At 47.9% G+C, this 22,827-nt stretch overlaps 1 protein-coding gene across 5 annotated transcripts in view; it reads left to right on the top strand.

Annotated features, from left to right (window-relative positions):
- The window catches only part of NDST1 (N-deacetylase and N-sulfotransferase 1), a 97,651-nt gene that overhangs the window by 6,259 nt on the left and 68,565 nt on the right, over positions 1-22,827 (top strand). For 2 of the 5 annotated variants that reach the window (XM_075900551.2, XM_089769456.1), the window contains exon 1: positions 16,038-16,265. The exons of 1 other annotated variant lie outside the window; for it this stretch is intronic. The gene's annotated coding sequence lies outside the window, so the exon portion shown is untranslated. Of the gene's footprint in view, positions 1-10,087; positions 10,145-16,035; positions 16,266-22,827 lie in introns of those variants that run through there. 2 more of the 5 variants (XM_075900553.2, XM_075900558.2) reach the window with 2 other exon arrangements.

Below are 22,827 nucleotides of genomic sequence, written 5' to 3'. Positions count from 1 at the left end.
CCCATCTGTAAAGTGGGGATAATAACCTCAGAAGGAGGTTGTCAGGATAAACAGATTAAAGATTGTAAGGTTCTATGAAACTATGGTGATGGGCGCCATATAAGTACCATACATCGATAGGCATTACATAGGTGGCTGAAGGACAGGCATTATTGTTACTTATGGAATAAAGTAATCGGCTATATGAAGAGGAAGGCAAGTCATTGTTCTCTACCATTTGGTGCCTGTTTTGGGATCTATATGGTCTCTGGATATATGCGATCTAGTTATATTGTCTTGGCAGCAACTGTTTATGGATCAAGATGTAGGCAGCCCGGTCTAGTAGTAAGAGCAGGCTTCCAGTTTGGGGAATGGAACCGTTCCAGAGTCAATGGCCAATTACCCCGAGACATGGGTCAAGCCAGAGTTAAAACTGGGAATCAAAGCTGAGGGTCAGAGCTTAGCATAGGCCCTTTGCCTCGTCCTCCTTGCACACCCAGATGTTGTAATGCTTGTTTGAGTTCTGAATAAACAGGAGAATTGGCATTAGACATCAGAATTGTACGGCGCTCTGCAAAGTCCATGCTTCTGCCAGAGAGAAGGTAGAGACTGAAAAGCATCATCTAGGACTGTGGGAGTTTTTAAAAGGCACAAAAATTATGGGCTGGAACAAACATTATGGGATGGAGAAAGTGCCACACTGAGATCTTGACCCAGAAATCACTGGGCCAGTTGTTGGTGTCTCGCAAACCACCGTGGAAGTGTCCTACAAGGCAGCAAACCAGATGGTGGCACAGGGCACATGTGGGTAACTATACCGGGGGAGTACCACGTTTTCCATCGACCCAAGCACTCCTGGTGAGTGTGCACAGTGCCAAAACGAGCAGCCAAGCAATGACGTGCCTAAGTGATAGTCGACCTTTGAATGCCATCAGAACGTGTGCTGACCAAACTCTAGGATTAGGTGTGACCTAAAGCCTTGTCTACACTCACAAACTTTCCTGCTTTAACCATGCCAATATAATTAGAGAAGTAATTCCGCCTGCAGTGTATACAGAGTTATACTGCTATAAAATGCTTAGACCAGTATAGTTTACTCTGGTTCTGTCATACAAAATAAGCTCTAGCTGTGTAAAGTGTCTTGTACCAACATGACATTAAAAACAACAAGTAGTCCTTAGAGACTAATGAATATATATAGAATCAGAGCTCTTGTGAGTAAAACCCACTTCATCAGATGAATTAGAGTGGAAATCACAGAAATCTATATCGATCTATCCCTACTCATCCCATCTATCTATCTGTCTGTCTAAACATCAGAAGAAGTACTAGTCTATTGCAGTGGTTCCCAACCTTTTTGATACCAGGGACCAGCAAACCCATTCACAAACTTTTGGCGGACTGGTAACATTGTATTTGCATATTTGCTTATTCATTATGTGAGTGATGAATATGCAAACATGAAAATACAATGTTACCGGTCTGCCAAAAGCCCCTGCCTCCAGAGTCCCCCAGTGTCAGCCCTAACCCCTAGAGCTCCCCACCCCTCCACTACCCCCCGGCCTCAGCCATTGACTCCAGAGTTCCCTGCACTGAAGTCCCCCCCCCCCGTGCCAGCCTCCTGCCCTCAGAGCCCCACAGTGCCAGCCCCCCATCCCAAACGCCTCAGGGTCAGCCCCCACACCCCTTAAAGCCTCCACCACCAGACCCTCCAGTACGAGCCTCCTGTTTCCAGAGCCCCACTGCACCAACACCCACAGAGCCTCCCCCCAGTACCAGCCCCCAGTGATAGCCCTGTCCCCACAGCCTCCCAGTGCCAGCCTTGCCTCCCTCACTGTCTCAGCCTCCAGAGACCCCCAGCACTAGCCCTGCCCCCTCACTTACCCCTGCGCTGCTGCCTACGTGGCTGTGGCTGGGGTACTCTGCCCAGCACCTCCCCTCCCGCCACAGCTGTTGGGAGAGGCGTGTCCTGCCCCGCCTCTCAGCCAACCAGCATCAGGCAGGGGCGGGGTCTCTTCCGGCTGCGTGGCGAGAGGGCCACGCGGAGTGGCTCATTCAGCCCTCTTGCTGCACGGGGAAGAGCTCTTCTGCGGCCGGGAGGAAACCCCGCCCTGCCTGATGCTAGTTGGCTGAGAGGCGGGGCTGGACCTTCCTCTCCCAAATGCCACGGCAAGAGCGGAGTACTTCAGCCCCAGTCCCCAAAGCCACCGTGGTCTGGCAGCCAGAGGTCCACGGCCCAACGGTTGGGAATCGCTGGTCCTATTGTAGGACCTGTGTTAATGAGGCTAAGTAAGTGGGCTTGAAGTGTCCCATTCGTAGCTTTTGATGTGAAAATCCAGATGTTAAAGGCAGGAGAGGTGAACCTGTATATAATCTCTAAGGGGCCACAGGACTACTCAGTGTTTTTAAAGTTACAGACTAACATGGCTACCCCTTGGAAACAATATGGCATCATGAAGTATGAAAAAAATCACCTCCCTTACAAGATCTAGCAGCGCCAGTAAGGCTTTTTAAGTGCAGACCAAGCTTGTATTGATTTATAAATCAGTTACTATTCAACTGGTGTAACTTCTGCAAGTAGACCTGGATCCCGGACTCCTGGCTGCCCTGACTCAGCTCTTCTCGCCTGAAGACGCTGGCCTGCACTCTTGACCGCTGCCATAAAATCACAAAGGTGTGAGAGTCCATGCCTTTCTTTAGGGAAGGATCTTAACTCCACACCGGCAAGCACTCAGAGATTCAAAACGAACACGGAACCTCCTTCAAGGGCCAATCTTGAGCTCATTGAAATGGACGGCAAAACTCCTAGCTTGTGTGATCATGCCCAGACAAGGGACTTGGACCATACCAAGCTCTCCTCCGTTTGCTGAGCTATCAAAGAAACGTCTCGCTGGAGGTGGGCTCGGGTTGACCCAGTGTGCATGGAAGTCAATGGCAAGATTACCATTAAGGTTTGAATCAAGGCCATTTGTCCAGGTGTAAGCCGGACAGGCCTGGGTTTGTCTCATTTGCCCTCTGTGACTGACGTAAAACCGGACGTGATTTTGTCCAGTGACAATCCCGGAAGATGCCATTTGGCTGAGTGCCCCACTGGCATGACCTCACACACATGGTGCATGCAAGGCCACGCCCTTCGGGAGCTCTGCAAAATGGCATCTTTTGTGCAGCGTCACTTCCCGTGGGAGGTCAAACTGGGGAGCCAGGACAACTCAGGGCCTGCATTGCGAGAATGTGTCAGTGGCCACTCTAACCCTAAAGGAACCCCAAAATACTAGCAAAATCTACTATAAAACCCTTGTCCACATTTTGGGCCTTAGGATCAGTCGGCTTCGCTTGGCCGATGTCCAATCCCAAAAGAATTTTAGACAAATCTTATCTGCTAATGTGGCCTAACTGTATGTATCACCTTGTGTCAGAGAGATGTCTATTAGAACTAAATTGATCTGTAATGCAGTTAATATCCCGTTAACTCCCTGCAATATAGCTAAATAACATTTTTATGTCATTCTTGTGAAAATGTATCTGTGTGGGAATGTAAGGACGTCTCTGGGAATTCTTCCCGCAAGGGGTTGGATGTAGAAATTTTAATATACAGAACATTTTCTCATAAGGGGCTACATGGGAGCTTTTAATATACATCGTTCTCTGTAGGGCAGTCAGACGACTAATGTACTAGGCATAGATTTTGTAGCTGTGAATGGTAGCACAGGAGCTGGGATATATTCTGTTTTAGAACGATTATCATCAGGAGATTTGAATCCCCTCTACTGTGGAAAAAAAAAACCTTTGAAACTTGTAAGGTTTTTCATTAAGACAACCAAAAAGTGACTGTTTTCCCATTCTGACTATACAAGTATGAGAGAAAAGATAGAAAATATCAAAGATAGTCTTGGGAAAGATACATTGGGTTTGATTTAGTCACCTATACATTATCCTTCCTTGGCCTGATCCTGCCTAGTTTCAGAAGCCGAACAGGATTCTGACCTTATATACTACATGAAAATGTTTATATCTGACTACAAATACAGGAAAAACTTAAACAACAACAAATAGTCTAGTAGCACTTCTGAAAAAGTGGGCTGTGCCCACAAAAACTCATGATACCACCTACATGTTTTGTTAGTCTTTAAAGTGCTACTAGACTATTTATTATTTTTTTAGTTTACAGACTAACTTGGCTACCCCTCTGCAGCTTTTAAAAATATAGGGACAGATAGGGTTGCCAGATATTTTCACAAAAAAATCCCGAATATGGCAGGAAAAAAATTGGTTGAGGGTAAAAAAAAAAAAAAAAAGTGGGGACTAAAGTTGTTGAGCCAAAAAAACCCCAAAGAACAAAAACAAACAAAAAACCACATGCAGGGCCAAAGGTTTTGAGCAGAAAAAAAAAGGACATTGTGCCTTTAAAAATCCCCACGCTTCTCACTCCCCGCTATCCCCCCCACCAGGCATGGCAGAGGAAGAATGTCCCTGCTGGCTTTCCGTCCAAGAGAAATGGACAGGGACCACAAATACAGGACTGTCCAGGTGAAAACCAGACACCTGGCAACCCTAGGCCAGGCAGAAAAGAATGGAGGCTATTTTCAGAGATCCCTCAGAGGATGCATGACATCTCACTGGTGGCCTGAGAGCACTACTGCGGAGAGCTATTTAAGGTTTGGATTGTTTCCCACGTCTCTCAAAGAAGCTAACAGATTCATTGGTAGTCCAAGAAAAAAACGTGAAATCCTTTATTGAGCTGCTCCTGCTCCTGTATTTTGTGGTGTTTGTTATTAGCAGCCGCTGGCATGAGAGCAGAGAGTTCTAACAAATTCGCCTGCTGCTTATTGCTCTTCTAGCATCGGAGCCCTCTGCTTCCGACATCACAGCTGCCTCCGCGGGGACTAAATGTGATGACAGAGGATTGTATCTGATTATGGGGAAGTGGGGAGAAAAAGCAGCAGGATCCAAGGAGCTTTTGAGGAAAAAAAATCATCAGAGCAAAGCAGCTGCTCTTGCAGTCCAGAGATGGGTTAAGGCTTCGGTTGAATCCACCTGCTCAGAAACCATGTTAGGAGGGCAATATAACTGTTCAGAGAGGCAGAGCAACACTGGGCTTAAATCCATCTGACTGACTGACTGACTGACTGGCAGGTGATGGTTCCTGGTGGGGGCGCTGTGCAGGCCTTGACTGAAAGACGATGGCCAGTCCGGTATGGGAAGGTGACCCGTGGGGCTAACCTAGTCAGAGCACATAGTGACAATATGGCATTGGATTGGCGGTATGAAGGCCGTGGCCTTTCCATGCTTTGGACAGTCATCAATGTGCATCTACACAGTACAGTTTTCCAAAATAACAAAGTGAGTATCTACACGGCAATTCTGTTATTTCAAAATAATTTCAAAATAAGACGGCTTCTTTTAAAATCTGTAAACCTCATTCCACGAGGAATAACGCCTATTCCAAAATAGCTATTTCGGAATAGCAGTAGTGTGGACGCTCCACTGCTGCTATTTCGAAATAGCTGCTCCCCAGGGCCATTCAAAATTATTACTCCCCAGTGCCTCCTGGGGCTCTAATTCGAGGTAACACATCCACGTTAGGGAAGCCTGCCTCGGACTCATTTTGAGTCTTCCCTGCAGTGTAGACAGCGGTGTGCAACCCGTGGGTCGCAGCTGTCTTCCTGTGGGGGTCGCAGCGCCGGGCTGGCCGCCATTTTGTTTTCCTGGCTCGGCACCCAACGGGGGTGGAGGGAGTGGCAGGGGAACGGACTGGCACTTTAAATTAAAGGGGCCGCAACAAAATGTTCCTTTTTTTTTCCTCAACAAAACTTTTTCCGGCCCTGGGGTTTGTGAATTAAAGAAGGTTGAGCACCACTGGTGTAGATGTGCTATTTAGAAATAAGCTACCGTATTTTCCGGTGTATAGGGCGACTGGGCGTATAAGACGACCCCCTAATTTTTTAATTAAAAGATAGGGTTTCATCTTATACCCCAGCGCCCCTCCGCCTCCTTTGCTCCCGGTGTCCCTGGTCTGCTGGAGACGATCCCCAGCAGACCAGAGGCACTGGGAGCAAAGCCGCAGCAGCTTTGCAAAGCCTCGGGGGAAGCCGGCGGGGGGGGGCAGCCCAGGTGCGCCTGGGATGTATACCCGGCGTACAAGACGACCCCCGATTTTTGGGGGATGTTTTTTAACATCAAAAGTCGTCTTGTACGCCGGAATATACGGTATTTTGGAAAAACAGTTCCGAAATAGTTTATTTCAAAATAAGCGTTCTGTGTAGATGTACCCTTAATGATCCATCCATCTAGTCAGTCATCTGGTGATCCAGTCTATAGATGAGTTCCCACAAGGCATCTCATAGGAATTAAAAACTTCTTCAGTCTCATGGACTCATAGACTTTAAGGTCAGAAGGGACCATTATGATCATCTAGTCTGACCCCCTGCCCAATGCAGGCACAGAATCTCACCCACCCCGAGTCACCGAGTCCCAGGGCATGAACCGTGCCCAAATGCTCTGGAGTACTGTTCTGGCACTTTCTGGAAGCCGGAAGAGATTTCTGGCACTAATGGTACAAGCACAAAAAAGTGACAGTTTGGGAACTATCAAAAGTGTGTTCCAGCTGCCACCTCTAACGACACCATTCCCCAACCAATGCAGCATCCTTCCCTACAGATGATTGTCGAGGGCTTTGTCTGCTCTGCAATTAAATGACGCAAGCCTTCGAGCTTCTCTGGCTTCCCTTAGGAGTCTACTGCACACTCTCATGGGGCGTGCTGTTCCGAATGCTTTTGTGTTGTGCAAACTAAATGCCCCATGCTCACTTCCACCCAGGTAACTCTTCCCTCCCTCCTTCCCCTCCCCAGGGTCCATCCTGTCTCCTTGAGCTTTTGCCATCTATATCATGGATCTTTACGTTTCATGGCGGATAGGATTCCCTTACCACATACATTAATTAAGGCTGCTGTAATTCCAGCCGGGGGTTCCGGTGACGCGAGCTGCACTCTTGTGACGGATGGTGGAGTTTGCATTTTGGGCAGGGGAGAAAGAAGGGCATTGTTCCTCGTTATGGCCCGGCCTCGGACAAGTCACTTTTCATCTCTGTGCTCTGTTTCCCCTCCCACCTTTTGTCTGCCTTGTCTGTTTGGATTGTGAGCCCTTCAGGGCAAGAACATTGGACACAACACTGGGCCTCATGATGCCTCCATCTTGGTTGGTTGAAGTCTCTAGATACTGAGGTAATATCTGAACCTGAAGAAAAGCTCTACATGGTTCAGCAGCTTGTCTCTTTCACCAACAGAAGTCGGTCCAATAAACGATGTTAACTCCCCATCTCCTCTCTCGAAGGTGGACTTTTGCAGTCATTACCATGCTGGTTTGAAAATGCCACAGAAAAGCGATGAGGTTTTCCACAGTTTCCATTTGCCTCCTTGAGCCTTGTCTAGTTGTCTGTTCTTCCTATTCAGAGTTCTCTTAGCTTCTTCATTAGCCAGAACCTTCCGGTAACTATGGTAGTTTCCCACAAGCCGGGGGTGGGTCGGCAGAGTTCATACATCAACCAGTCACTTGTCAGGTGGCGGTCAGGCATGGAACTGAATCTGCATGACCCATCCAAGTTCGAAAGGTGAAGTGGGAAGGGAACAAGCCTCGATGAATTTCTCCCAGGAGGGCTGCAAAGAAGCAGCTGGGTGTGTGTGAAAGGATGGGGCAGGGAAGATCACACACAGCCTTGTCTTCTGGCAGGGGGATCAGACCCACCTACAGATGGTTAAGAAACAGATGTGACCCAGAGGCAAGGAAGCTGCAAACCCCCACTTGATAGTAACAAAACCAAACCAGGCTGCCATAGGAGCTTCTAATAAAACACACAGCAATTCTATAGCCACGAGGAAATGTACCGAGTCCTTCTAGGCACTGCATGGGAAGAATTTTTTCTCCTTTCACATCCAAAGGGAAGGCTCCTTCCTCTCCTTCCATCAGAGACTCTGTATACTGGCAGCTGTATACAGAGCCAGCAGTTCTGGGTTTTTCTAGCTGCCAGTGCAAACACTTAGAATAGCCCACTAGTTGCCCAAGTGGGAAAGGCGCAAGATAGATGGCTGAGAGGCAAGCCACCCACTTGCTAGCAGGGAGGAGTCCCTCGTGGAACTCTCTTTGTATGACACATGCTCCAGGGAGCGGCCAGCACCTGAACCTGTTATGTTGCTTTGCATTAAAACGTGCCCCAGATTTAGCTCCTCCTGGCTAATTAAAATCCCAGCTGCTCTTTGGCAACAGCCTCCCGATGGGTGGGAAACCCACAGACATGTGGATCCTGCGAATGGAATTCAGGGCTTCTGAGCTCCTCTGACTCAATGAAAACACTTGAACTGTTTCTACTGTTTCTCTTTAAAATAGGGGTGGGGAACCTAACGCCCAGGGGCTGGATGTAGCCCCCCAGCTTGCCTGGGTCCAGCCCCTGATGCTCAGGGTTCTGCCTCAACATGGGGGAACCTGTGCTGGTATGCCAGCCCCCCGCTGTCCCTCCCCATGGGGCTGGATCACAGAAAATCTACTACCCCCCCCCCCAGGTTCTGGTGTGTGAGGGGAATGTGGGGAGAATCTTTCTCCTTCTCGGTCGGGGGCCATGTGAAGGTTTGGGGTATTTTTGCTTCTCACCTGGGTGTGGCCCCCCAACTGATTTTTTTTGGAGCTCCTGACCCAAAAAAGGTTTCCCACTCCTGCTTTAAAACCACCTAGCTGGTACTCTGGCTCTGTAGAAATCCAAAATCAGGATTCCAGTTTTTCTCCCCTGCTACACGAGGTCATTAAGGGTGTGCCCAGCTCATCAGCTGCAGTGGGAAGAGAGCCCAGATTTCTAGTGACTCAGGGCGTGTCTGCACTCTGCAGCTAGAAGCATGCTTCCTGGCCCAGGCAGACAAGCCTATGCTAGCTCTGCTTAAGTTAGTGCTCTAAAAATAGCAGGACAGCTGGGGGTAGCATAGATGGCGGCCCAGGTTACTTGCCTGTGTATGTACCTGGGGTCAGGTAGCTAGTCCACCTCCCAGGTTTTCCTGAGCTAAACTGCTATTTATTTTTAGCACACTTGCCTGAGCAGACCTGGTGTGGCTGTCTACCCACCCTGGGAAGCATGCTCCTAGCTGCAAGGTAGGCATTAGCCTCTTGGATGACATGTGACAACTGCCTTCACCGTTCTTGGTTCTGTTCCTGGCAGGCAGCTGTCTGCCGTTGGACAATAACCCCCCAACGCCACAACCTCCTTGGCTGTCTCTGAAGAGAGGCCAAGACCGCAAGGACAGTAAGGGAACTCTCACCTTCTGCCTACAGGGCAAAAGCACGCTGGCGGTAGAATCACAAGGGGCCAAAGCGTACTGTCTGCTAGGGCTGGGCAAAACGATTCCGGCGAAGAGTTCGTTCCAGGAAAAGTGCAGTTTTGGGTGACTGGAAACAACGCACAAATTTGAGGCGCTTTTTGCCATTCACAGAACAACCAGAAAAGAGGTGGCAATGCTGCTGCCAGTATCCCTACCACCTTCCCACTTTTAGCCTAGTGCAGCGGCTCCCAACCTTTTCCAGCCTACAGACCCCTTTTCAATCTATTAACATTTTATGGACCCCCCCCCCCCAACAATATAGCCGTGCCTGCACATCCCTCAGCCCACACTGCTTCCCGAGCCGTGAGAAGCAACACGGGTTGAAGGACTGGCTGCGAGGAGGCTACGTATATTTATTTTAATTTCTATTTTAAATTTTCCGCGGATCCCCTACAGTACCATTGCAGACCACCAGGGGTCCGCCAATCACAGGCGGGGAACCCCGGGTAGTGGTAGGGCACTTGCAGGAGAGGTGGGTTTGAATCCCGGTTCTGGAACAAAGCCCCACATGGATTTTTTTTTTTCAATTCAGTGAAAATTTTGAAACATTTCAGATGTGGATCAATCCAACCCATTTAAAAAAATGTTTTTGGAACTGCCACTGAATTGAAAATCCGTTATTTGCACTGTTCTATTGTCTGCTTCCTCTGCAGTACCCATCCTATAGATAATCAGAGGACTTTGGTCTCTGTTCTGTCAAAATGGCACCTTTCACCAACACTACATCTTTTCTTCTTCTCTCCTCACCCCAGTGATGTTAAGAACTTTCTGTAGCAGAAACTCTGTGACCTGAATGCAGCTGTTAGCAGGTAAAAAGCTTTTCAATTCACTTATAAGGGTGGGGGGGTTTTCAGTTAGAAAAGCAGTTAAAATAGATATTTAAAATGTGTGAATCAAAAAACCATTCTGAGAGCCATTCTGGGGCTTAAGGAACTGGCATATACTTCAAGGGAAAATTCCGGGTTCGAGGAAAATCAATCGGAATTTTGCATTGAATTCAATGGGACCATGATTTGTCCCTATCTCTTTAGGAGTCTGCAGATGTTGACTAATACATTGGAGACGTGACAGAGAGAAGCTGCTAGACTCACTTCAAATAGCTGTGTCTCAGCAGAGCCCCTGTAACTCCTATTGTGCAGGAATGAAATTGGTTCCCTTTAAATTTGCAGCTGAAAAATGAAGAGGGAAAAAACCAATTGATTTTATTTATTATGGTAAACCTGGTACTGATCTATGTGAATGTCTTTCCAAGCAACCTTATGTTCCCAACGGGTGAGACAGTTCTAAAAAAGAATGTATTCATAAATGCTGAGCCAAATGTTTAACAAATTCCTTTCCCACAAGCATAATTAGTCAGTGGAAAACTTTACCACTGGAGGTTGTGAACTGTGTAGATGTAGATTGTGCTCAGAGTTTTGTTATGTGCTGTTTATTACTCAAGGCTGGCTTGTTGCACAATAATTTTTATGTAGCTTCCCCAACTCTGACTCTGATATAGGCCAGTGGGTATTCAATATGCTTTTCATGGAGGAGATAAGTATTTCTGAGCTTGCAGATATGATTTCAGGCTGGAAAAAAATCACCCCCATATTACAGTAGGTCAGACTTGAAAAGATTCCTGGTCTTGTTTTCTGAACATTCAAGTTACTCTGGATTGGACAAAACATTCAAAGCTCTTTAGAAAAAGAACACCAGGGAAGTGAACTTGTTTTGAGGATGAAAAGTATTTGACTTCAATAGATGCTTTTGCAAATTTACTAACAAGAGCAGTTATAACTGTCTGAGGTTCTCTGCTTCCTTTCTGCTAAGTGTTTTGTTTTGTTTTATTGTTTTGTGGGTGGTTTGATTTGACTGAAATTGTTTCCTTGGCTGTTGGTTAAAGGGAAAACTTCCCAGAGAACTGTGCCAGAGGCCAAATTCCAAACAGATCTTGCATCCTATCTTTTTCTTATTGGCTGTGGGACACCAAACCCCACAGTATCTTCTTCACCCAGCATTGGACATTTTCCCTCAGGACATGCAATAACCACAATGACCGGATAATGAAGCACAGATTTGTGGGTGATGTGGCGGGAGTCGAGACATGCCTGGAGACCCAGAATGAGCCATCTAGGGCTTGGGATTTGTCATGTGAGGAGAGGCGTAACGAGGGTGTTAGGCGCCCAGGGGCAAAAGCAAAATTTGCGCTGTGTGGCGGGGCCCTGAACCTGGCTCACGGCTGAGCCCGACCACTTCCTTTCACCTCTGCTTCTGAGGGGACTTTGATCTATTCTCTTCTCTCTTCCTCTGTCCCTGACACGGGCTCCTGCTGCTTCTCCTCTTGCATCTGCATGGTGGCTGTAGCATATGTCAGAATAGCAGAGACAGACAGATGCTGCACCAGCCCATCCTCCATGCCAGAACAGCATCCCTGCTTGTGGCACATGCAGGGCCGGACTGAGCCATTCCGGTGCCCTGGGCAGACAGGTTAATTGTGCCCCGGGGTTGGGAGAGGGCGCATGGGGGAAGGCGCGCAGAGCTGGCGGTGGCAGGACGCACGTGACCAGCCCAGCCCAGCCTGGCTACCGCTGCTGGCGCGCTGCCCGGGGCGGGCCAAGCCTGGCCATGCAGGGCCCCGCGCCCGCTTGGGGAAGGGTGCTGCTGGCTGGTGCTGCGGGGGTTAATGCGGTCCCTGCCCCGGGCGGACACTGCAGGGTGGCTGCTGGGAGCTGCTGCAGCCTGCGATCTGGGAGCCAGGCGCGTGGCGCCTGATGGCAGCTATAACGGGCACTGCGCACCCCTTACAGCTGCCATCAGTGTCCCCCATAGGTTGGCATCCCGGGCAGCTGCCCGGCTAGCCTATGCCCTGGGCGCATGGCAAAGTGTGGAAACAGACTCTTGCAGACCATGCTGCTGATTAAGCCAAGCGTGGCTCCTCTTGGGCTGATGATGTCTCTACATGTCTTGTCTTTAGGGAGCCCAGAGCAGCCTCTGGGCAGAAGGAAGGGCGCAGGGACAGAACGGTGAGCTGTGTCAAGTCTGTTTCCTCCTGCTGGAATGAAGGGAATGTCTGTGCAGGTTGGAGCAGAAACTGCCATAGCCCAAGTCCAGTGTACAGCTGGCAGTTGGCTGTAAGCGGCACCTTGAGCTCATCTCTCAGCCAGTGTCTGAGCGGGAATTATACGACCCGGCAGCTTCATATCAAATCCCGGGTCTGTTGTGGGGAAGCCTCAAAATTAATTGGCTTCTAGAATCTGACATGAGAGGCACACACGCACGCACACAGCAACAGGAAGATAAAAGGGTTCTTTGTAGGAGACATCAGCCTGACATGCCAATTATACCAAAGCAGAGCCTTGCTTAACCCTTCAGGACACCCCATCAAGCTTGCCTCTGGGGAAGGGCTGTGAGAGAAGGGACTTTATGGAAATATCTCTAAGAAGAGCATCAAACACATTCCAGGCCGGGGGAATCACAGGGGCCCTTTGGTTGAGAGATTATCGCATAGCTCCAGCTAATCCACCGTAGCCCAATGTGCGATAGATTGCAATATAGAAAATTTTTCCTTTTCGCAGCGTGGGGGTGCTGAGATGAATAGCTGAGAGAGAAGGGAATGTTTTGCACATCCGGCGGAGGGAGTGGAGGAATGAATAGCTGTGGAAATCGTAGGCCCCGATTCTGCATGGGTTGGGTTCCTGCAGCCCCGCTGGGCCTTGCTGCAGATCCGGGGACATATTGAGTGAACTGTGGTGTTTGGACATTCTTATGGAGTGAGAAAAGGTTCTGATTCACCACCCAGTGCCAGAATTAACTCGGATTCCAGAACAGGGGCATGATGGAAAGGCATAAACTGGACAGTTAATCCTGTGCCGCAGTTGAAAGGACTGTACTTGTGGTGCTGTTAGAGTCAAGTGGGCACTGAAAATCCAGTTCAGATTCTTCTCCAGCACTCTCAGTCCGCTCCAGGAGGACACACAAACCAGTTCTGTTTTCTGGCTACTGGGAATCTTTAGCTAACCAAATTAAAATGATAGTAATTAATACCAGCTCTGCAAGATGTAGTGGCTTTTATTTAAGCTCTCAAAGCCCTTTACAGGAGGAACCTCTCTAATCTGGCACCCTCAGGCCTTACTGATGCTAAACCAAGAATTTGCCGAACCACGGGAGATCAGTATTGTCTAGCAGGATTACCAACACGTCCACTGCTTACTGGGCTCAGAGAAGACAGTTAGGGGTCAGTTAGAGCTAAACAAAAGCACAGAACACTGAGAGCCAGGACTGGTGGCTGCAAACAAACTTTATGGGACTGTGGGAAACTTTGCAACGCCCATGATAAGTGGACATCCGGCTCTCTAAAATCATGCCGGACCATGGATGTTGCTGGACCAGAGTATGCCGGACTAGAGAGGTTTAGCCTGTACAAACATAAACTGATTCTTACAACTGCCCTGTTATCATCCCCATTTTATACATGGTTAAACTGAAGCTGCGTCAGAGTCAGGAATATATGATCTAATCTCCGTTGCCCAGCCATGGCTTTGACAATCAGAGACCATCACTGACAACTGGCCTCACAGCAATGCACGCTATACATTTTTCATCCAGTTCCTGTATTTAGATAGAATAGGGTTGTATTAAAGTACTCCAGTATTAGGTATCAGAGGGGTAGCCGTGTTAGTCTGAATCTGCAAAAGCGACGAGGAGTCCTGTGGCACTTTATAGACTAACTGAAGTGTAGGAGCATAAGCATAATCTGACGAAGTGGGTCTTTGCCCACGAAAGCTTATGCTCCTACACTTCAGTTAGTCTATAAGGTGCCACAGGACTCCTCGTCGCTTTTGCAGTATTAGGTGATATACTTAGGATATCAGTGGAGCTGCACAGACTGACGATGGTGCTGAATTTGGCCCATTGTCTCACCTTTGTAATAACTTTTAATGTACTAAGGATTATTAAAAGGCCAAATTCACAGGACGAAAGATCTAAACTTAGAACAAGTAATACTCGCGGGGGGGGAAACCATATCTATCTATCTATCTATATATGGAACGTGCAGCATATGTGATGGCATTGTATGGTATTAAGATTTTGTATTGGCACTTGTGTGAGGTGAGCTGAATATAAAAAGTTACCATTCCGGGCACAAAATATACCCACCTGCCATGTGCTCTAACACAAGATCATAGGGAAAAAACTACTGATGTTTTATTTACCAGCCAAAAATATTACTCTGCCAGGGCAATTGATCAAGCTCTGATTACATATAGGAGTTTCCAAATTGAAATATAAAGTTGTTGTTTCTAGACACAACAAGATAGTGAGCCTTAAAACATTTTACTGATCCAGGCCTAAATAGCAGCTGCCCCATTACCTGAGACCAGCATAAGACATTTCTTTTTGGCTGTGTCTACACTGCACCCCTTTTCCGGAAAAGGGATGCAGATGAGACAAGTCGGAATTGCAAATGAAGCGGGGGATTTAAATATCCCCCGCTTCATTTGTATAAACATGGCTGCCGCTTTTTTCCGGCTCGGGGCTTTTCTGGAGAAAAGCGCCAGTCTAGACGGGATCTTTCGGAAAATAAAACCTTTTCCGAAAGATCCCTTATTCCTGATTTTAAGAGGAATAAGGGATCGTTCGGAAAAGGCTTTATTTTCCAAAAGATCTCATCTAGACTGGCGCTTTTCTCCGGCAAAGCCCCGAGCCGGAAAAAAGCGGCAGCCATGTTTATACAAATGAAGCGGGGGATATTTAAATCCCCCGCTTCATTTGCAATTCCGACTTGTCTCATCTGCATCCCTTTTCCGGAAAAGGGGTGCAGTATAGACACAGCCTTTCTGTTTAACACTAAGGTTCAATTTTTTTTAAATGTTTCATTAATACTTTCAAAAATTCTTTGCACTGAATATTCACCATTTTTCTACCACCAGTATTGCATGCAGTGCTGGTGTTTCTACCAGCTGATGCTCAGCTATGTGTCATAGGACCTACATAGCTGAGATTCTCTGATGTTTCAAATGGTAGGGGCCTGTGCTTTTGAAACTGGAACATCTGTCTCCCTGCTGTCACTATGAAGCTCCGATGGCCTGGGGGTGAGGCATATGGGCACCATGAAATCCTAGGCTGGCCAGATGGTCTCCCAAAAAATACCGGACACCCGGTATTTTTTGCTTGAGCAAAAAAAAAAAAAAAAGAATGCGGGATAATAAGACTTCTGTGCAATCTTCTGTAAAGACCAAAGGGGCCCCTATTCTGGGCAGAGCACCTGCGGGGCCATGCCCTACAGAGCTTCTATTCCAAAGAGCTGTATCTCCGAAATAAAACTCTCTCCCCCTCATCTGTGATTGGAGTCAAGCGTTCGGCCTGCGGGTCTGACTCTGCTCCTTGGCACAGGGTCAGCAAGACGGGAGGCTCGTGTTTCTGAACTCGAACTCGTCCGAGCCCCTGTCGCAAGGGCATTTCCTATTCGGCCAGTCTGACCCGCGCTGCCGGCCGGCTCCTGCCCCAGCCGGAGGTTTTGGCTGCCCTGCCTGCGGGGCGCAGTTTGCAGAAGTCGGGGCCCGTGTGCTGGGCTGTGGCTCGGGGGCCCTGCCCTACGGAACAGCCATGCGGCTGCTGCTCCCCGCTGCAAGCCCGGCTGGCCGGGGCTCGGGCCCCTCGGCGGGGTGGGTGGAGCTGGGGGCGGCGCGGAGCCCCGGCGGGCGGGGAGGCGGATCCGAGCGGAGGGGCTGGCGAAGGAGGCTGGGGCCGGCAGGGTTAACCCCGGGCAGCAGCCGCCCCCTGCGGAGCGGGCATCGTGGCCTTTGCGAGGCGCCTGCAGCCTGCTCCCCGGCCGGCGGCAGCGGAGCCGGGCGGGCTCCCCACGGGCTGCATGCAGGCAGGCGGGGCCCGGGCGCCCCCAGCTCCCTAGCCCGCAGCCCGGGGGCTGCGCCGGGGCCATGCGGCCGGCAGGTAACGGGGCTGCGGGCCGGGCACGCTCCTCCGGGGATGAATGGGCGGCGCGTGCCGCAGAGCCGCCTGCAGGCCCCGCTGCACCGGCGCGGAGCACGGGGCTAAAGTTGGGCTGCTCTCCCCGCCAGCGGGTCCGCGCGGAGCTGGGCGCGGAGGCCCCGGCTCGCTGGGGGCTGCACACAGCGGGGGAGGGGGGGATTGAGGGGAGGCGCTGCAGCCCCCCCTGTCCCTGCTGGGATCAGGGAGCGGGGCCCCCGGGGGTGCGTGTGTCCGAGATGCAAGAGCCCGAGGGACGCCCCGTGGGTCCCGGATCGGGTCCCTCGCGGGGAATTCGCCCGCCCTCCCCCGCATTCCAGAGAACAGCACAAACTTTTGTCCTCGCTGCGCCGGCCGAGCCATGTGTCCGGGATTCATGGCAGCCGAGGGGGCTTTCGCTGGTGTCCTGTTGCCAGTGCATGTCATGGCCTCCCCCCGCCCCGCTTTGGAACTTTCCACTCCCCCCCCCCTTCTTCTCCCTTTAAATTGCTTTCAGTCCAATATTTTAATGGATAATCTGGCTAGACGGAGGTGGGGCAGCGTACAGCGGGCGGTGATGTCTGCATTTCAATGGCTTCTACAAACGCAGGCTTTAAAACTCTTGTCTCTTTTGTGTGAGCAAAGAACACATTCTTTAATTGGGGCAGATTGCTCGGAGTCCCTTCCGGCTGGTTGTGTGTGAGCTCTTCCCTTGCCGGAGTATGATTTCAAAATGCAAATATATATATATATATAGTATAGTATATAAATATCAATTAGACATAATGCTTGACTCTTAGGTTGCTCTTTCTCTTCAAAGGGCTTTTGCAGACATTAATTGACCCTCTCAGCTTCTGGAAGGCATCTAGGGCTGAATGGGTTACAAAATAGCAAAGGGCGCACTTCCAAATATTGCCTTGTGTTTCCTGAGCACTGCTTCATACGTCCTTGGGGACTTGATCCCTGGACCTGCTATTCTTGTCTGCTTAGAATATAGGGAGGCCCTAAAGCCCAGACAAGTGGTGGAGAAATGCGGACTATTGGTACAGAATACAGACTGTGCTCTTACTCATTTTTCATTGTGTTTCTTTTGTTTCTCTTTGTAACAGAAATGTGTATTTTTGACTTAATGAATGAGGCATATGGGGGATTTTTTTTTCTTGGACAGATGTCAAATCACACGATTTCTTTAATATTTGGGATATTAATTTATTTGATTGGCTGCTGGATATTACCAGAGATACCTGGTCGATGCCACACAATTTATTGCATTACAGTATTTTTTGAACAGAGCCTTGCAGGATGCCCTACACAAAGAAGGAGCTGACTGTCAGCTAAGGGGAAAAGGCAGAAGTTACAGGTGTTCCTAGTGTACTATACATGCACAGGCTCAGTGAAATTTTCCACTCTTGTGTTGGCAGCGCTGTAGTTCTCTTGGTGGTAGCTAGTATAGAGAGGACATGGAGTTTTGCCACTGGGTCATCCAACTTTAGGCCTACAGGAGATGGTAGTGAAGATGCAGAGGTCTTGTCTACATTAATGCCTCATGGGTGGTAGTGCAGTGGCAGGTTTCCTGAAAAAATGCAGGAGTACACAAAGCTAAAGCATGATAGATCCCTGGCGTGAAGCATTTTCAGTCAGCCAAGACCTGCAAATCCTTATTCGTGAGAGTAGTCTTGGTCATTTCTGTGGAGCTGTTAGCACACTCATAAGGGTTTCAGGGCAAAGGCACAATTAGGTGGCATTTGAAGAGGTTGGAGAAGCAATTCCATGTGTAGGAGGGATGGCAGAAAGAGAGTGATGTTTCCTGTCCTGGTTCAGGAGGATGGTGAGGAACAATGTTCCCCCTAACTTTTTCCATCGATGTGTGGAATAATTTTAGTTGTATGCACCGGGATATGCAGATGTGCACCACCAGCAGAAACACATGCTGCTGGTGGTGGGTGCTCTACAAATCAGCTGGGCCACATTCAAATCTCTCCTGAGTGGCCACCCAAGTGCATATGACACAGAACACTGGTGAGGAGGATAGGTGGGGGGTAGGAGGAGAAGTGTGGGTGGGATGTATCTGGCTAGGACCAGACAGAGACCAGCAGATAGAACTTTTGGTATCATGATTTATTAACACCCAATTAACTTCTTTCAGCAGTGGAGCGTGAGATTCAGAGCAGGAGGCTTACCATAGATCCTGCAGCTGCTCCTGGGATTTCTCTGAGATGCCCAGAGCGAGTCAGCTGCTTGCGAGTGTTGCTGGGAGCTCTGAGTGTGTCACTCCTAGAAGGAGATAAAGTGGAACTGCAGAGCCTGTAAAAAGCTCGTGAGCCGGGAAAGTTGGGGAGCTGCTTTGTAGGCCAAGGCAAATTCTGCAGGTGATGTTTCTGTGTTGCTTTGTGATATCAATAGTAGTACGATCTTGAAGAGATTGGAGATGCTTTCTTCCCCTCCCCCGGCCCTTTTCTGCTTTGCAAGATGAAAGGGCCCCCAGCTTGTTCAGAGATGTCTCTTGGCTCTATCAAGCCTTAAATCCCCTGGTATCCTTCAACAACTCCTCCTTCTTCAAATGTGCTGTGCAAGGAATTATGGGAGGAAAAGCTGACAGTAAATATTATGTGGGAACCAATGTGAAAGTGTTAACTTCACAGATCTCGCTGTCACAGGCTTTTACACGAGCCCTGTACTCTACAGGTGACCATGGTCTGGGGGCACTGCTGCCTCTCCAGAAATCCAAACACTGTTGCAACATACATTATGCAAAGGGTGACACGTAGAAGATCTTCAACGACATGAATGTCACCGCTCTGTAGATGTGTCAACTATGTTAGTTAAAAATAACAGAGGATGAAAGGAAATCTGCAAATTGCTGCCGTGGATTGGTTTGACATTCCGCATCTTCTACAACTGCACAGCTTTGTGTCGCCCTGGTTGGAGCCTTCACAAAGCACCTTTTAATCCCTGCTAGGAGGCCCTCCTGTCGCCTTTGAATTAAAATACCAAATAGCATTTAGGCAACCACAAATGAACATACTGTGTTTTAACAGGAAAAAAATAGGGAAAAAATCCCATTTGAACTCCCAACAACTCAGCGCAGAGTTGGCCACGCCACCTTCCTCAAACAGCCTAGGGCAGGTCTACGCTACACTGCGTAAGGCAACAGCTTTGTCGCTAAAAGTCAGGTTGTGTGAATGCTGATTGTTGGCACTTTTGAAGACAAAATACTTCCATGCCATACGATGGGGGTTCACTTTGTCTAAAAGACAGTGTTCATATTCACTTGCTGTGGCAAAACTTTGACCTTCATTGGATTTTTCTTACGCACCTGTGAACGACAGAAGTTCTGTCGATCCAGTGCAAGTGTAGATGTACCCTTAGATGTCAGTTCTCCTACTGCGATGGCTTAGCGACCCCCTCCGGCTTCACTGTTTCCAATAACGGTAAGAGACTGTGCCAGAGATTGTGAATTGCAGACTCTGCATTTCTCACACTCGGGTGCCAGTCCAACAATTTGATCCGCAAGGGGAAGGTCCTTGTTCCTGTTCAGAACCACGTTAATATCAGGAAGCTCCATACGAATGCAAACACCTTCCTGTGCAGATCCAATTGTAATCTTCTTGGGGCAGGGACTGTCTCTTGCCTTGTATTTGTGCCTAGCAACTAAATGTGTAGTGACATTAGCTTAGAATTGGGAGGGATGTTTGTTCGACAAGAAACATCGACTTAGAAAACCAGCCTGCGACATCACTTCATTACTAAGAATTTAAAAACAGCCATTCAGCAACAAAGCAGCCTATTTGCGGGACTGATAGTCACAGTAGTGATTGCTACAATAGCTATTTTTGGATTGGGTTGACGATGGTGCATAAACAAGGATATAAACAACAACATCCCTGTTCGTTTCAGCTGCCCAGGGAACAGCAGAAGAGGAAATCATTGTTTTCCAGATAAAATAACAAAAGATGAATTCAATAGGAAACTAGCTCCTGGCTTCTAAGTGAACATTGCAAAGGGTGGAGAAGGAGGAAATTAAATGGTGAAAGTACGAGGGCCCCTTTATGCCACAGAAGAATTTAATTCGGTGTGCTGAATGGTGGTCAGAACATCCCCCAAAGCATGGAGATGCAGGCATTCTCATATACCTTCAGCTGCCTTTTCTTTCTCCTTTGGAGATGACATAAGAAGTAAGTTGACTGCAAACATTTCTTGCTTTAAAAGCAAAAACAGATTTAAAACCAAAGGAAGTTTTTCTACACTCAGTGCACAGTCAACCTGTGGAACTCCTTGCCAGAAGATGTTGTGAAGGCCAGAACTTTAACAGGGTTCAAAAAATAACTATATAAATTCATGGAGGATGGGTCCATCAGTACTTATTGTCCAGAATGGGTAGGAAGGGAGTCCCTAGCCTCCCTTTGTCAGAAGCTGGAAATGAAAGACAGGAGAGGGAATCATGTTCTGTTCACTCCCTCTGGAGCATCTGGTATTGGCCACTGTCAGGAGACAGGATACCGGGTTAGATGGACCTTTTGGTCTGACTAATGTGAGCGTTCTTATCAATATATAGAATAGAGCCCTGCTTTAGAGAAGAAGACTCTAAGCCGGGGTGGGGAACCTAAGGCCTGGAGGCTGGATGAAGCCTGGATTGTCTGGATCTGGCCCCTAAAGCTTAGGGTCTCCTGCAGCATTGGGGAGCCTGTGCTGGTATTCCGCCCCCCCTGCTGCCTTCCTGCAGCCCCAGGCCCCTGACTAATTTTTATATGGGTCAGCAGACCCCTATCCAAAAAGAGGTCCTCCCCCCCTGCTGTAAGAAGTAGGGATGTAAAATCCTGGTTAACTAGTTCACTGGTTAAATGTTGCCTTTAACCAGTTAACTGCTTAACTGGGATCCCGTGAGCAGGGGGCCCTGGTTGGGTTGCTGGTTAACCGGTTACCAGGTGATGCTTATTAGTAACCCGGTAACGGTGATGCTTACTGGTTAACCAGTTAAATGGTTACATCCCTCCTAAGCAGCTTTACAGATTATGACAGCAACTTGGGATATGACATTATTGTACATCCGTTTATAGTATGTAGAATTTCATTGTAAGTGATTTCCAGTCTGATCATTTACCTTTCCCTCTATTATTTATTGTTTGTATTTGTGCATTTTGGCAGGAGGGTAGATTACAGGTCTCCCTGTGCCACTTCTAAGCCTATAGTTCTGTGATTCCGTAATGGTACCATCTACCTGCAGGCTATGACCGAGGTGTTTCCTCCCATTTCCTCTTCTTGCAAGTGTCGATATCCTCCATAGGGCCCAGATCTTACACGTTGCTCATTGCTCCACAGATGCTTACAAAACCACCCACTGACTTGCGTAATCACTGCCTTGGGCTGCATGTAAGACATTTGTAATGAAATGTTTAAAATCTCAAAATCTTTCGCATTATCCAAGACTTTGGAAAATTGGTGCTTTTTCTTTTTTTCAAAAAAATTGCAAATTGGGCTATTTTTGAATGAAAAGAGAAAGTGGCAACCACTATAAGGTATTTTAACTAAAGATCTTTTTTTTTTCATCAAAACACTTAGTGCTTCCAAATTTTGTATATTTTGAAGTGAAAACTACCCCTTTGTGGTGATTCTGCCAAAAAAGCAAAATAAAAACAAACATGAAACCCCAACAATAGCTCTGAAATTTTGCACTTCATCCTATTTTTGTACCTGAAATCTTAAATATTTGTATTCCCATTAACTATCATGAACGAATATCTCCTATTTTTACTCAGCAGAACTTACCCAGCACATACTGAATAGAGAATGTAAACAAGCAGCAGTTGCATATCTTTAGGCTTGGCAGAATTTGATTTTTATTGTATTTTATTATGATTTCCTTCTTTGCCTATGGGTACAGTTGGATTATTATGGATGGAAATATTTTGTTCGTTGGTTTGCGTGTGCATGATGAAAACGCTTACTGATAAAAATCTGTTCCTTCCAAGCCTACTGATCACATTATCTTTTCCCCCCAAACTCACTCTTTTCACTTTCTTTGCTTTTACATGGCTTTTTAAAATTCTATTTCCAGTTTGGGACCCTTGCCCAAACCTGTCCTACCTGTTTTGGGGGCTCTGCAGCTGTGTTGTTGGTGTGTATAAATGTAGGGCAATGAGACATTTCATATTCTGTTGGTTAGAGATAATCTAAACTTTGGGGCAATGCAAGATTCACGTTGCTGATTTTGCTTTGCTCTGCATAACCTGAGCTCTGCAGCTGTAACATTTAGAGAGCGAATCCTTCCACTGGAAATCAGTGTGCTGGTTGTCTCATTTCCTCGGTACCTGCACATACAGAAATAGTGTGGCACCGATAGAAGACGAGTAGACAATCCTCACACATTTTAATGGAATGCTGTCTATTATTAGACTTAATATACACCTAGGGTTGTATTCTGTGTTCTCTTCGAGATGTGGGCAAGCCACATATTAATTTTACATGTGAACCTGGGGAAGGAGCTGTATCTGTCACGTGCTGTAGGTGCTTTTTGACATCACTTTAATAGTGCAATGACCTAACACTT

Source organism: Pelodiscus sinensis, chromosome 16, assembly GCF_052426305.1.
Source record: "Pelodiscus sinensis isolate ZL-2025 chromosome 16, ASM5242630v1, whole genome shotgun sequence".
NCBI classification, from domain to species: domain Eukaryota; kingdom Metazoa; phylum Chordata; order Testudines; family Trionychidae; genus Pelodiscus; species Pelodiscus sinensis.
The sequence above is the reverse complement of the archived record's forward strand: the minus strand, read 5'-3'. Positions and strand labels throughout refer to the sequence as shown.